The sequence below is a fragment of the Schistocerca americana genome, chromosome 11, assembly GCF_021461395.2.
Source record: "Schistocerca americana isolate TAMUIC-IGC-003095 chromosome 11, iqSchAmer2.1, whole genome shotgun sequence".
Lineage (NCBI taxonomy): Eukaryota > Metazoa > Arthropoda > Insecta > Orthoptera > Acrididae > Schistocerca > Schistocerca americana.
This window is the reverse complement of record NC_060129.1, coordinates 38748525-38760951: the sequence shown is the minus strand read 5'-3', so window position 1 is coordinate 38760951 and position 12427 is coordinate 38748525. Positions and strand designations below refer to the sequence as shown.

The 12427-nt window shown below is 44.9% G+C and overlaps 1 non-coding gene across 1 annotated transcript; it reads left to right on the top strand.

Annotated features, from left to right (window-relative positions):
• Positions 1-4050: 4050 nt before the first annotated feature.
• Positions 4051-4125, top strand: Trnat-agu. The gene has a single exon. It is a non-coding gene; the product is annotated as a tRNA-Thr (tRNA).
• The last annotated feature ends 8302 nt before the right edge of the window (positions 4126-12427 follow it).

Sequence of the window (12427 nt, the reverse complement as noted above, 5' to 3'; positions counted from 1 at the left end):
CTGCGTGGCTGCCTCAACGCACGTTTTATTTCGGCGGACGAATATCCGTTCTTCGTTAGTGCATTGTGGAGATGTTCCATCTCAGCGTCGAGCAACTCAGGTTCACAGATATTTCTAGCTCTGTCCGCTAACGTCTTGATAACACCTCGCTTCTGTTGTGGGTGGTGGTTCGAATCCCGGTGCAAATAACGGTCCGTGTGCGTGGATTTGCGGTACACTGAGTGGCCCAAACTACCATTTTCGTTTCTAAACACAAGCACATCGAGGAAATGTAGTTTGCCGTCTACCTCCTCCTCCATTGTAAACTGAATTCTTGAGTTTATACTGTTAAGATGTTCGTGGAACCGGCTTAGTTCCTCCCTACCATGTCTCCACAACACAAACGTGTCATCCACGTATCGGAACCATACGTTTGGTTTCTTGCTGGCAGTACCTAAGGCCTGTTCTTCGAATTTCTCCATAAAGAAGTTTGCAATTACGGGACTTAGGGGGCTTCCCATAGCCACGCCATCCGTTTGCTCATAAAACTGTTAATTCCACTTGAAGTATGTGGTCGTCAAACAACACTTAAACAGCTCTAAAATATCGGCAGGAAAAATTCGATCCAGCTGTTCCAATACATCATTAAGTGGAACCATGATAAACAGCGATACCACATCGAAGCTGACCAATATGTCCTCCGGCTGGACCACTATGCCATTCAATCTGCTGATGAAATGTGTCGAATTCTTTATATACGAGTCCGAACGGTTTTAACAGCGTAGTCAAAAACTTGTCTAACGAGTAGGTGGGCGAACCAATGGCACTTAGTATCGGTCTTAACGGAACATTTTCTTTATGAATTTTGGGCAATCCATAAAGCCTCGGTGGTAGCGCAACCGAACTGCAGAGACCTTTCTGTACACTCTCTTCAATGGAGGACTTTTTTATTAACCGCGACACAGTTCTGAGAACGTTGTTAGTGGGGTCCTTATTCAGCTTCCTATATGCTTGCGGATCCAGTAGATCCGTAATTTTTCTCTGATAGTCGGCCACATCCATAACCACCGTTGCGCTTCCTTTGTCAGCTGGGAGAACCAAAATACTATCGTCGTCATTCAGAAGTTTTAAAGCTCTTCTCTCACCCACATTTATATTACTTTTCGGCGGTTTTGTATTGGCTAATATTCTCACTGTTTCTATACGGATTTCTTCAGCTGTTACAGAATCTACACTGCGAATTCCAGCTTCTACATTGGCTATAATTTCTTCCGTGGGCACAAAACGCGGACTAACAGCAAAATTTCCTCCCTTGGCAAGCACAGATGTCTCATCGTCAGATAACGAACGTTTGGACAAATTGATAACGGTCCGGGAAACGTCTAAATGCCGAACAGTCTGATTAGGTAGCAAATTATCAAACTTCTTCTTCTGTCTAATAGACGTCGTCAACATACGCTTCCCCATGGTATCATGCAGTAGTCTATCAATTTTATCCCAGTCACCGCTGCACAGTTTATTACTGATCGTAATATGGAGAGACATTAACTTACAGTTTGTGCTTGCCAAGTCCCGTCGGGTCTGCTGAATGCGCTCTCGTAGTAAGGCCTCCTGCGTTGTGCCTTTCCCGAATAGAACAGTCGCTTTATCTTCAGAAACTTCGGTATAACGCCGGCGGCTCTGCAACGAGACTGGAATGTGAGGGAACACAAAAGCTGCACCCTCTTCTTCTGGAGTCCTTCCAGGCGTCGCACTTCTCTTGACATCTCCTCCCCGTAGAGGCGTCTGATACTAAAATGTTGACTTTCACGGCCGGAAATATCATGTCCATTATAATTATCCGGGCTGTTATGCCGTGGTCGGTTGATGATTTCTGTGTCAATTTCGTCTCCGACTGCGGGAGACATCTTGAAGGGGGGTCCGTAGCTCGATGGAAGGACCAACACACCCACTGGCTCGCTACTGACTGCCGCTAAATTCCGTGTCCGCGCGGCCCCGCGCCGCGGCGTGACGTCACGTGTTTTGAAAACGTCAGTGCAATTGGCCGCTGTCCGTCGCCGTCGATCGCCGTTGCTCTGGCTCTGAGCACTATGGGACTCAACTGCTGAGGTCATTAGTCCCCTAGAACTTAGAACTAGTTAAACCTAACTAACCTAAGGACATCAAAAACATCCATGCCCGAGGCAGGATTCGAACCGGCGACCGTAGCGGTCTTGCGGTTCCAGACTGCAGCGCCTTTAACCGCACGGCCACTTCCGCCGGCTCGATCGCCGTTGCCATCACCCAGTAGTGGACGAGTGGTATACATCTTCTTTAAACGGTATATGGATGCCGGTGTTAAAGAAGATGTGTACCACTCGTCCACTACTGGGTGATGGCAACGGCGATCGACGGCGACGGACAGCGGCCAATTGCACTGACGTTTTCAAAACACGTGACGTCACGCCGCGGCGCGGGGCCGCGCGGACACGGAATTTAGCGGCAGTCAGTAGCGAGCCAGTGTGTGTGTTGGACCTTCCATCGAGCTACGGACCCCCTTGAAGATGTCTCCCGGTTCGGAGACGAAATTGACACAGAAATGATCAACCGACCACAGCCCGGATAATTATAACGGACATGTTGCCTGATGTCGTTGGTTTCTGTGAGGGTACTTGTTTCGTTTTCTTACTATCAAAATGGGCCGAATAAATTGAACGAGTTAATTTGTTATTGCATGTAGTGTATGATTGGTTAGTTATTTACTAATTAATAGAATGGCTTTGTGGTGAAGGGAGCAATTTAACTGCTTCACTAGGCGTATATGACCTTCGACTCGTAGCTCTGATACGCGCATTTTTGTAAAAATCGCTATACTGTCTTACAGCTGTTTGCAACTCCATAGATCTGACAGTTCCAGCGTTGTAGCAGAGTGGAGAAGTGTATTGTGTGTATGTCAGTTCAGAAGTTAATTAATAGCATATAAGTAATACACTTGTATGCGAACGATCTGTAAAACGCTTTTGTTGTTGTCCCCTTGTGTGCAGTTTATACTGTAGCTGCTGGTCGGCTGTGTGCCTTGTGACAGCATTGTACGAGAGGTCAAGAAAACGTACGTGGTAGCCTCGGACAGTCTGACGCTTTTAGGAATTGTTGGCCGGAGCAATTTTCCTGGCATTCGCCACCCTACTGAACAATTAGTATTTTAATAACGTACAATATTTCAACTACGATAATCACCTCTAGGCGCTAGATGGTTGGACGTCCACGACTCGTAGGGTTCGAAGACTTGTCTGCTCTGCACAGTACGATAGGTGGTGATGTGTGGCATCTCTGCCGATAGAGCACAATGCTGGTGCACGCACAAGTGTTTCGCAGCACACCATTCATCGTAGATTGTCGAACTTGGAACTGCACGACAGACCACCCTTACATGTTAATATGTTGACTCAACGATTGCAGTTGTCACGGGAGCATCAGGATTCCACCGTCGATCAATGTCTCTTCGGGTGAATCACATTTCTTCTACACTGGGTCGCTGGTCGTCTCCACAAACGCCGTCATCGAAACGTGCAGCGCGCCACTGACGCAGGCTGGTGGAAGCAGTGTTATGCTATGGGAGACGTCCTCCTGCACTTTCATTGAACCTGTAGCAGTGATCGAAGACACGCTGACAGCAGCGAACCAACTGCACCCCTTCATGCCTGACGTCCTCCCTTGCGGCGATGTCATCTTTCAGCAATATAATTGTCCGTGTCTCGGAGTCATAACCGTGGTACAGTGATTTGAGGAGCATTGTAGTGAACTCACGTTGATGTCTCGGCGAGCAAATTCGTGTGTTGTGAAACCTATGAAATATATATGAAGACAGTAACCGTTCTTGAAGAACAGATACTGTAGATGACCGTGCAGCTTTTCCCTGGAATAAATCATGACTAACTGAAACCCTCAGCTGCCGACAGGTGTTGTTGATATACCTCGATGGGCAAATGTCTATAAGGTACATTACATAGGTAGAATTGTGGACAGTTGGGAATGTGAGTCTCACGGGGAGCGTGCAAGGGATAAGTCCCTGCAGTCGCGCTATTCATCTGTGTCCTCGGTGGCCCAGATGGATAGAGCGTCTGCCAAGTAAGCAGGAGATCCCGGGTTCGAGTCCCGGTCGGGACACACATTTTCGAGGTATATCAACAACATCTGTCGGCAGCTGAGGCTTTCAGTTAGTCATCATTTAATCCTATGAAACACATCTAGGTCGCTATAGGGCGCCATCACCTCGCGCGCAGATCGGCCGCCCGTTATGTACGCGAATTAGAGGGCCTTTGAGTTGACATGTAATGTAACATACCTCCACAAACCTATCTACAAATTGTTGGATCCCTGATACGTAGAATAAGTGATAAATTTCTTTCCAGAATAGCACAAACATGCTATTTAAAAGATAGTCGTAATGTTTCGGAGCATCAGTGTTTTACTTCAGTATCGTGTCCGTATATACTTCTCAGGTGACATAGCTTTATCTTTGTCCATGATTTTGGATAACTCGAAATGCGTCACACTACAACTATTTCCCTTCCGTTTCACGTACTGGGAGTATTCATGTATACAGTGAAGAGCCAAAGAAACCAGTACAGCTGCCTAATATCGTGTACGGCCCTCGCGAGCACGCAAAAGTGCCGCAACACGACGTGGCATGGTATCGACTAATGTCTGAAGTGGTGCTGCAGAGCTGTCCATAAATCCGTAAGAGTACGAGGGGATGGAGGTCTCTTCTGAACAGTACGTTGCAAGGCATCCCAGATATGTTCAATAATGTTCATGCCTGGGGAGTTTGGTGGGCAGTGAAAGTATTTAAGTTCAGAAGAGTGCTCCATGGAGTCACTCTGTCGTGTATGGGATGTCCCATTGTCTTGCTGGAATTGCCCAATTCCGTCGGAATGCACAATGGATGTGAATGGGTGCAGGTTATCATACAGGATGCTCACATCTACATCTACATGTACGTGATTACTCTGCTATTCACAATAAAGTGCTTGGCAGAAGGTTCAATGAACCACCTTCAAGCTGTCTTTCTACCGTTCCACTCTCGTTCGGCGCGCGAGAAAAACGAGCACTTAAATTTCTCTGTGTGATCAATGATTTCTCTTGTTTTGCCGTGATGCTCAGTTCTCCCTATGTGCGTGCCAACAGAATGTTCTCGCAATCGGAGGAGAAAACTGAAATTTCATGAGAAGATCCCGTCCCAACGAAAAACGCCTTTGTTTTAATGGTTGCCACTCCAATTCATGTATCATGTCTGTAGCACTATCTCTCCTATTTCGCGATAGTGCAAAATGAGCTGCCCTTCTTTGTACTTTTTCGATGTCATCCGTCAGTCTCACCTCATGCGGATCCCACATCGCACAGCAATACTCTAGAATAGTGCGGACAAGCGTGGTGTAAGCAGTCTCTTTAGTAGACCTGTTGAACCTTTTAAGTGTTCTGCCAAATGAATCGCAGTCTTTGGTTTGCTCTACCCACAACATTATCTATGTGATCGTTCCAATTTAGGTTATCTGTAATTGTAATCCCTAAGTATTTAGTCGAATTTACAGTCTTAAGATTTGTGTGACTTATCGCGTAATCGAAATTTAGGGGATATCTTTTAGTAGTCATGTGAATAACTTCACACTTTTCTTTAATCAGGGTCGATTGCCACTTTTCGTACCATACAAACATCTTATCTAAATCATTTTGCAATTCGTTTTGGTCATCTGATGACTTTACAAGACTGTAAATGACAGCATCATCTGCAATCAGTGTAACAGATTGTCTCCTATTCGTTAATATAGATGAGGAACAATAGAGGGCGTATAACACTTCCTTACATACATGTCACCTGTGCGAGTCGTGTCTATACGTATCAGGGGCCCATATCACTAGGTATGACAATGAGACTATATTACAGTATAGTTGTGTCGTCATGTGTGAGGAGGGGGAGATGGGCGCCTGAAACCATCGCACGGGGCTGCAAAATCCCCTCCGAACCGGCTCTGTATGTCGGTCCCATTCGCAGCACTGGACGCCGACTACCTTCTGTTTCGTATTATTACCGGCGTTAGCGATTAGTAGTGATCATTTTTCTCTTGTTTATTACGTTGTACAGCAGCCTTAATTTAGTTTCATATTCTCCATTACCCAGAGGTGATCGGCTCTATAATGAACATATACAATTCTACGTTACCGACTTAAATTTGTACCGTAGCAGTTCATACGTAACGCGCGCCTGTTAGCTGGCAATGCTGAGCAAGAAATTCCTAATCGTCTGTGCCTCTACGTTCTCTCACCCCCCCCCCCCCCCCCTCCCCCACGAACCACCGCCCGCCCTATAGCGGATTAGCTACTGTACCTCTGCATCTCGCATCTCCCATGATTAAATCTGTCCATTTTCACGTGTTTACATTACTTGGCCACAAATCTGTTTCTTATGTCTTTTTACTATTTGTGTACTTTACGATCGAAGCCGTAAACAATTGTTCCCTTTGTGAACGAGGGCCTTTTAATGCCTAAAATTATTGTAATTCATCGAGTAATCTACAAAGTGACGAAAAGGCAGAAATTGTCTGAAAGCTTTAGGCCAAACGATTTTAACTGAATTAAAAGAGTTAGCAGGACACTTTATAGCTTATAAATTAGCCTATACGCCGCACTGCGTATTCTGATGCCTAATACCGAAGTTCATATTTTAGGTATTACAACTCCTTTGTGAGAGGAAAGGAGTATAAAATTTTCAAATAATTTCTTTATCAAATAATATAACAGCTGAAATATTTGAGGTAAACACACAATTCTTTGCAAAAAAAATGGTTCTAATGGCTCTGAGTACTACGGGACTTTACTTCTAAGGTCATCAGTCCCCTAGAACTTAGAGCTACTTAAACCTAACTAACCTAAGGACATCACACACATCCATGCTCGAGGCAGGATTCGAGCCTGCGACCGAAGCGGTCGCGCGGTACCAGACTGAAGCGCCTAGAACCGCACGGCAACCGCTGCCGGCAATTCTTTCCACACTTCTCAGAAGTTACCGTAAAAGTCACATTCAAAGTTTCATAAAAATTATAGCACCCAAGCAGGAGAGTATTTTGCCAATTTTGTAAACACACAGAACTTTCTTATCTATGGCGGTATATCTCAAATTAAACTTCCTGTTTTATTGTTTTTTTTTCGTAGTATGTAAACAAACATGAAATTTCTGATCTAATGTTACTGCAAACCGACACAATGAGGGTTTTCGTAAGGTATTGAGCTCTCTGGTGACCAATTACTTGTTTAATGGGACACTGTTTCAGAATTCTGTCGATAGGTGCTGCAAGGTGAATTTGTGAAACTTATACTGTCAACAAGAGAAATATGGCCGTTACTCATAAATGGTGATGCTTCTTCGAACTAGAAAACATTAACAATTCACACAAAAATACATTGCCTATTTCGAATAGGTTGAATTCTCGTAACCCATCGTATTTCTAACACTGAATGAGTGGAATGATTGCTTCTACACTCATGCTCATAAATTAAGGATAATTGCAGAATGTGGTGCCACACAACGTGGCACTACACAAAACTGGAGGTAATAGCATAGGCACATAGGTAACACACACGTCACAAATCTGTATGTCCATGGTATTGGTGACCAGTTGAGAAAACCGTCCCGAAGCACATATGCTACAAAACGCCACTGTTTCCTGCGCATGCACCCCGGCATCAATATGGGACATGATCACCGTTCATATGTACACAGGCTGCACAATGGGTTGGCATACTCTGGATCAAGTGGTCGAGCAGCTGATGGGGTATAGCCTCCCATTCTTGCACCACTGCCTGTCGGAGCTCCTGAAGTGTCCTACGGTTTTGAGACGTGCAGCGATACGTCGACCGAGAGCATCCCAGACGTGCTCGGTGGGGTTTAGGTCTGGAGAACAGGCAGGCCACTAATTCGCCTCATATCTTCTGTTTCAAGGTACTCCTCAACGATGGCAGCTCGGTGGGGCCGTGCGTTATCATCCATTAGGAGGAAGGTGGGACCCACTGCACCCCTGAAAAGGCAGACATACTGCCGGCCGCGGAAGCCGAGCGGTTCTAGGCGCTTCAGTCCGGAACCGCGCGACTGCTACAGTTGCAGGTTCGAATCCTGCCTCAGGCATGGATGTGTGTGATGTTCTTAGGTTAGTTAGGTTTAAGTAGTTCTAAGTTCTAGGGGACTGATGACCTCGGATGTTAAGTCCCATATTCCCGGGTTCGATTCCCGGTGGGGTCAGGGATTTTCTCTGCCTCGTGATGACTGGGTGTTGTGTGATGTCGTTAGGTTAGTTAGGTTTACGTAGTTCTAATTTCTAGGGGACTGATGACCATAGATGTTAAGTCCCATAGTGCTCAGAGCCATTTGAACCATTTTGTTAAGTCCCATAGTGCTAAGAAGCATCTGAACCATTTTTGAAGGCGGACATACTGGCGCAAAATGACATCCCGATACACCTGACCTGTTACAGTTCCTCTGTCAAAGACATGCAGGGGTGTACGTGCACCAGTCGTAATCCCACCCCACACCATCAAACCACAACCTCCATACAGGTCCCTTTCAAGGACATCAAGGGGTTGGTATATTGTTCCTGATTCATGCCAGATGAAAACCTTGTGAGAATCACTGTTCAGACTATACCTGGACTCGTCTGTGAACATAACCTGGGACCACTCTTCCAATGACCATGTACTATGTCCTTCACACCAGGCTTTACGGGACCTTGCAGGTCTGCGGGCGAATAAACCGTGCCTGTTCAGTCGTCTGTAAACTGTGTGTCTGGAGACAACTGTTCCAGTGGCTACGGTAATGTCCCGAGCAAAGCTATCTGCAGTACTCTGTGGCCGTCTGCGGGCACTGATGGTGAGATATCGGTCTTCCTGTGGTGTTGTACGCTGTGGACGTCCCGTACTGTAGCGCCTGCACGCGTTTCCTGTCTGCTGGAATCGTTGCCATAATCGTGACATCATAGTTTGTGGCACACTGAGGGCCCGTGCTACGACCTGCTGTGTTTTACCAGCCACCAGTCTCCATAGTATTCTACCCATCATAATGTCATCAATATGTGTTCTTTGAGCCAATTTCAACACACAGTTACCATTAGCACGTCAGAAAACGTTTGCACACTTACTCACTACACCGTACATGCACCAACACACCTCTGCGTATGTGGACTGCTGCCAGCGCCACTGTGCGACGACCGCAGGTCAAATGCACTGCATGGTCATACCTCTAAGTGATTAAAAACTGCAAACCACCCACCAGAGCGTTGTTTCACCATGTATCAGCATTATCCTTATTTTATGAGCACGAGTGTAGATCACATGATTTTGCAATATTCCATACTTCCTTATTCACTACCCTCTGTCCCTCCTTACGATCTGAAACTGTTGTGCAGAAGATATAACACGAGAGGATAATGACTCACTAGTTACTGAACTGTGCATTGTTACTGACAAAAGAATAAACAAAACAAAAAACTGTGCATATATATGCAGCTGAAAACTATTATGTACAAAGATGGAGTGCCTAAACGGCGACAGACGGAACACTACTCAGTGACAATAAAATTCTACAAGCAAATCGCAAACACTACCCTACACTGTGGATCCGATATATGACCTATCGGACACTAAACGGTGATGAAGCCATGTGTTACAGGTATGCTGATACTGACCGAGAAGCCAGCAGCGGTCACCCAGCTGCAGCCGCCGAGTAGCACCTCTCCGCAACGTCAGAGGTGTCCCCCTGCACGGCAAGAAATCCGCTACTGCTCTTACTAACCGACCCAACTATCGCAGAGGCTTTTCTCCCTTGGTTCTTGCCTTGGCACTTTCCTTCTCCTCTGCGCTTCAAACAGTTACAGTTCGTTCACTTTTCGACCAATGTAATCCGACTCAAATACGTAATCATTTTAATAACATTGTACCGGAGCTTCTTTTCAGCGTCCGCAAGTTTCTGATCCGCACTGTCATCAGCTCTCTCGTTTTTTAGAGTTATTCAGCTCAATCCATGTTTTAGGATTACTGAAATGCGCAGAACTTTTCTCGTGTCTGTTTAGGTAATAAGCTAAATTCTACCTCACTGATCCCCTTTCCAATCTGAATAAAAGAGCCGTTCTCTGCAAGACTTCTCGCCGTTTCTTAAACGCCTTTCGTAACAGTGAGTCGAACACCTTCTATTTGAAGCGTCGCGAGGGTAATCAAAGTTTCTGATTTGTTTGGGTTCGTTTTCTATCAAATACCGTACCACTTCGGAATTCAAAACTGCAGGCTCAAGCCCAGAATCGTCTTTAGAAATACGTGGTATCGATCTTGATACCCATGGGACTGTGGACTTGGCAGTGGCGTTTATACGCTTATATAAGAGGAAGACAAGATTTTAACGGTCTCGACTTACAACTTATCATCTTACTCGGTCGTCGGAAAATCTGGAATATTAAAAATAATTTTGCTCTTCAGTTTTCAAGTAAGTCAGTGTGCTGAAATTTCTAGGACCAACTGGCAGAAAGTATTCTGGTAAAATGTACAAAAAACAGTACTGTAGTTCTTACTTGAAATTTAGTACAGCGATATAAATTAATAGTTGCATGTATTATTAGTGAGTATTTTAAGGAAGACAAGGAAATTAGTGAGTCGCGACCGCAGTCAAGACGTATGCGACCTTTTTTTATTTTTTATTTATTTATTTTTTAAATAGAAAGGAGTCCCTTCACGACCACACCAGCATGACGACCCAAACAAAAGGTGTACTGCCGTCTCTGCATATTGCTTAGTTTTCACTAAGTAAGGTTTCGCACGACGTGGGCACTGCGATGTTTGCATTCGCCTGGTTACGGTTAACCATTAATACGCGCTCATCTGGAGATAGATTGGTCGACGGGAAAATCCGCACTTCTTCGCTACCTCGGACAAGCTGTGTCCCATCGCTTGTGCCCCGACTATAACCCCACGTTTAATTCAGTTAAATCTCGTTCACCTATGATTGTAGCAGCACTAACCGATCTAAAAACTACGCCAGACACTTTCTGTCTTATATAGGCGCTGCCGACCGCAGCGCCGTATTCTGTCTGTTTACACATCTCTGTATTTGAATACGCATACCTATAACAATTTCTTTGACGGTGCAGTGTAACTGTGCGTGTCTGGGAGCCAGAAACGTCGTACAGTGCCTTGAGGAGCATTACAGTCAAGACACGTTCATGTGTTGACCATCAAATTCGATTGATGTGAATCCTATGATACCTATCTGGATCGCTATAGGCCGCCATCCCGGCATAAAAAGATCGTCGTCCCGTTATTTACGTAAATTACGTGACCTGTGCATAGACATGTAATGCCACATACCCCCACAAACCTATCAACAAACTGTCATCTCCCTGATACTCAGAGTAATTGACGTATTTCGTTCCAAAGACTGACAGACAAGCTATTAAACAGGTGGTCATCAGAATATATTTAACTGATGCATTGGAGTGCATTTACACAGTTCATCCGAACAATGACGAATATTTTTACCTACTTTTGTTATTGTTTAAAGTTGGTGGTCCGACTTCAGTTTAATTTTTATTAACTCTGAATGGTGAGTTTTGCACAGCATATCAAGACAAGTGTCAGTGTTCACACTTGCTTGTGGATGACATTCACAGGGATCACACAGTCGTTGATGCTGTTATTTTGTCCACGGTGCATCAAATTCGATCACATTTGGCCACCATTAATCTAACGTGTTTTCCTTGGGTCCTATTCCTTTTCTTTTTAAATTCTTTATTCAAAATGATTGTAATTATACATGTTAACCCACTACCTAAATACATTAGTGAGTCCTAACTTCATATTTTACATTTCTGCAGCTACTGTTTCTACACCACAGGTAAATGCTTTTAATTCCTCTACCATTACAGGGAACTCTAATCGTCTATTGTTCAGTTTCTACCTATCTCTAAGTGTTGGTTATTTTATATCTTTTTCTGAACTCTATTATTAACGTACATTTAATTTATCCTACTAACCTATACTACCTGCAGCGTTACAAGTGTGCCAGTAATCTATAAACGTAGTTTTGTTGCCCTTACCCACTGAGCTAACCCAGTGGGCGTGCCCCTGGCACAGGGCTGGCCGAGGACTTAGTTTCTCTGCAGTGCTATGCTAAGAAGTTTTATCCTATCTTTCTACAACTAACCTATTTCTTATGTCTATCGTCTAATTTGGTGCGTGTCTTGAACGGTAGGTGATGCACACCCTCCCCCCTAACCCAGCCGTGAAGCGGCTGGCAGAGTCCAGGCCCCGGCGGAACAGTGAAGGTGCACGGAGTCTAGGTCTGTGTGATTATTTACTGGTTGTTCCTCAGAAATTGCCTAAGGACTTTTTTAGAGATCTCATGTGAAAGCTTATTAAGGACATTGAATTTGTCCTC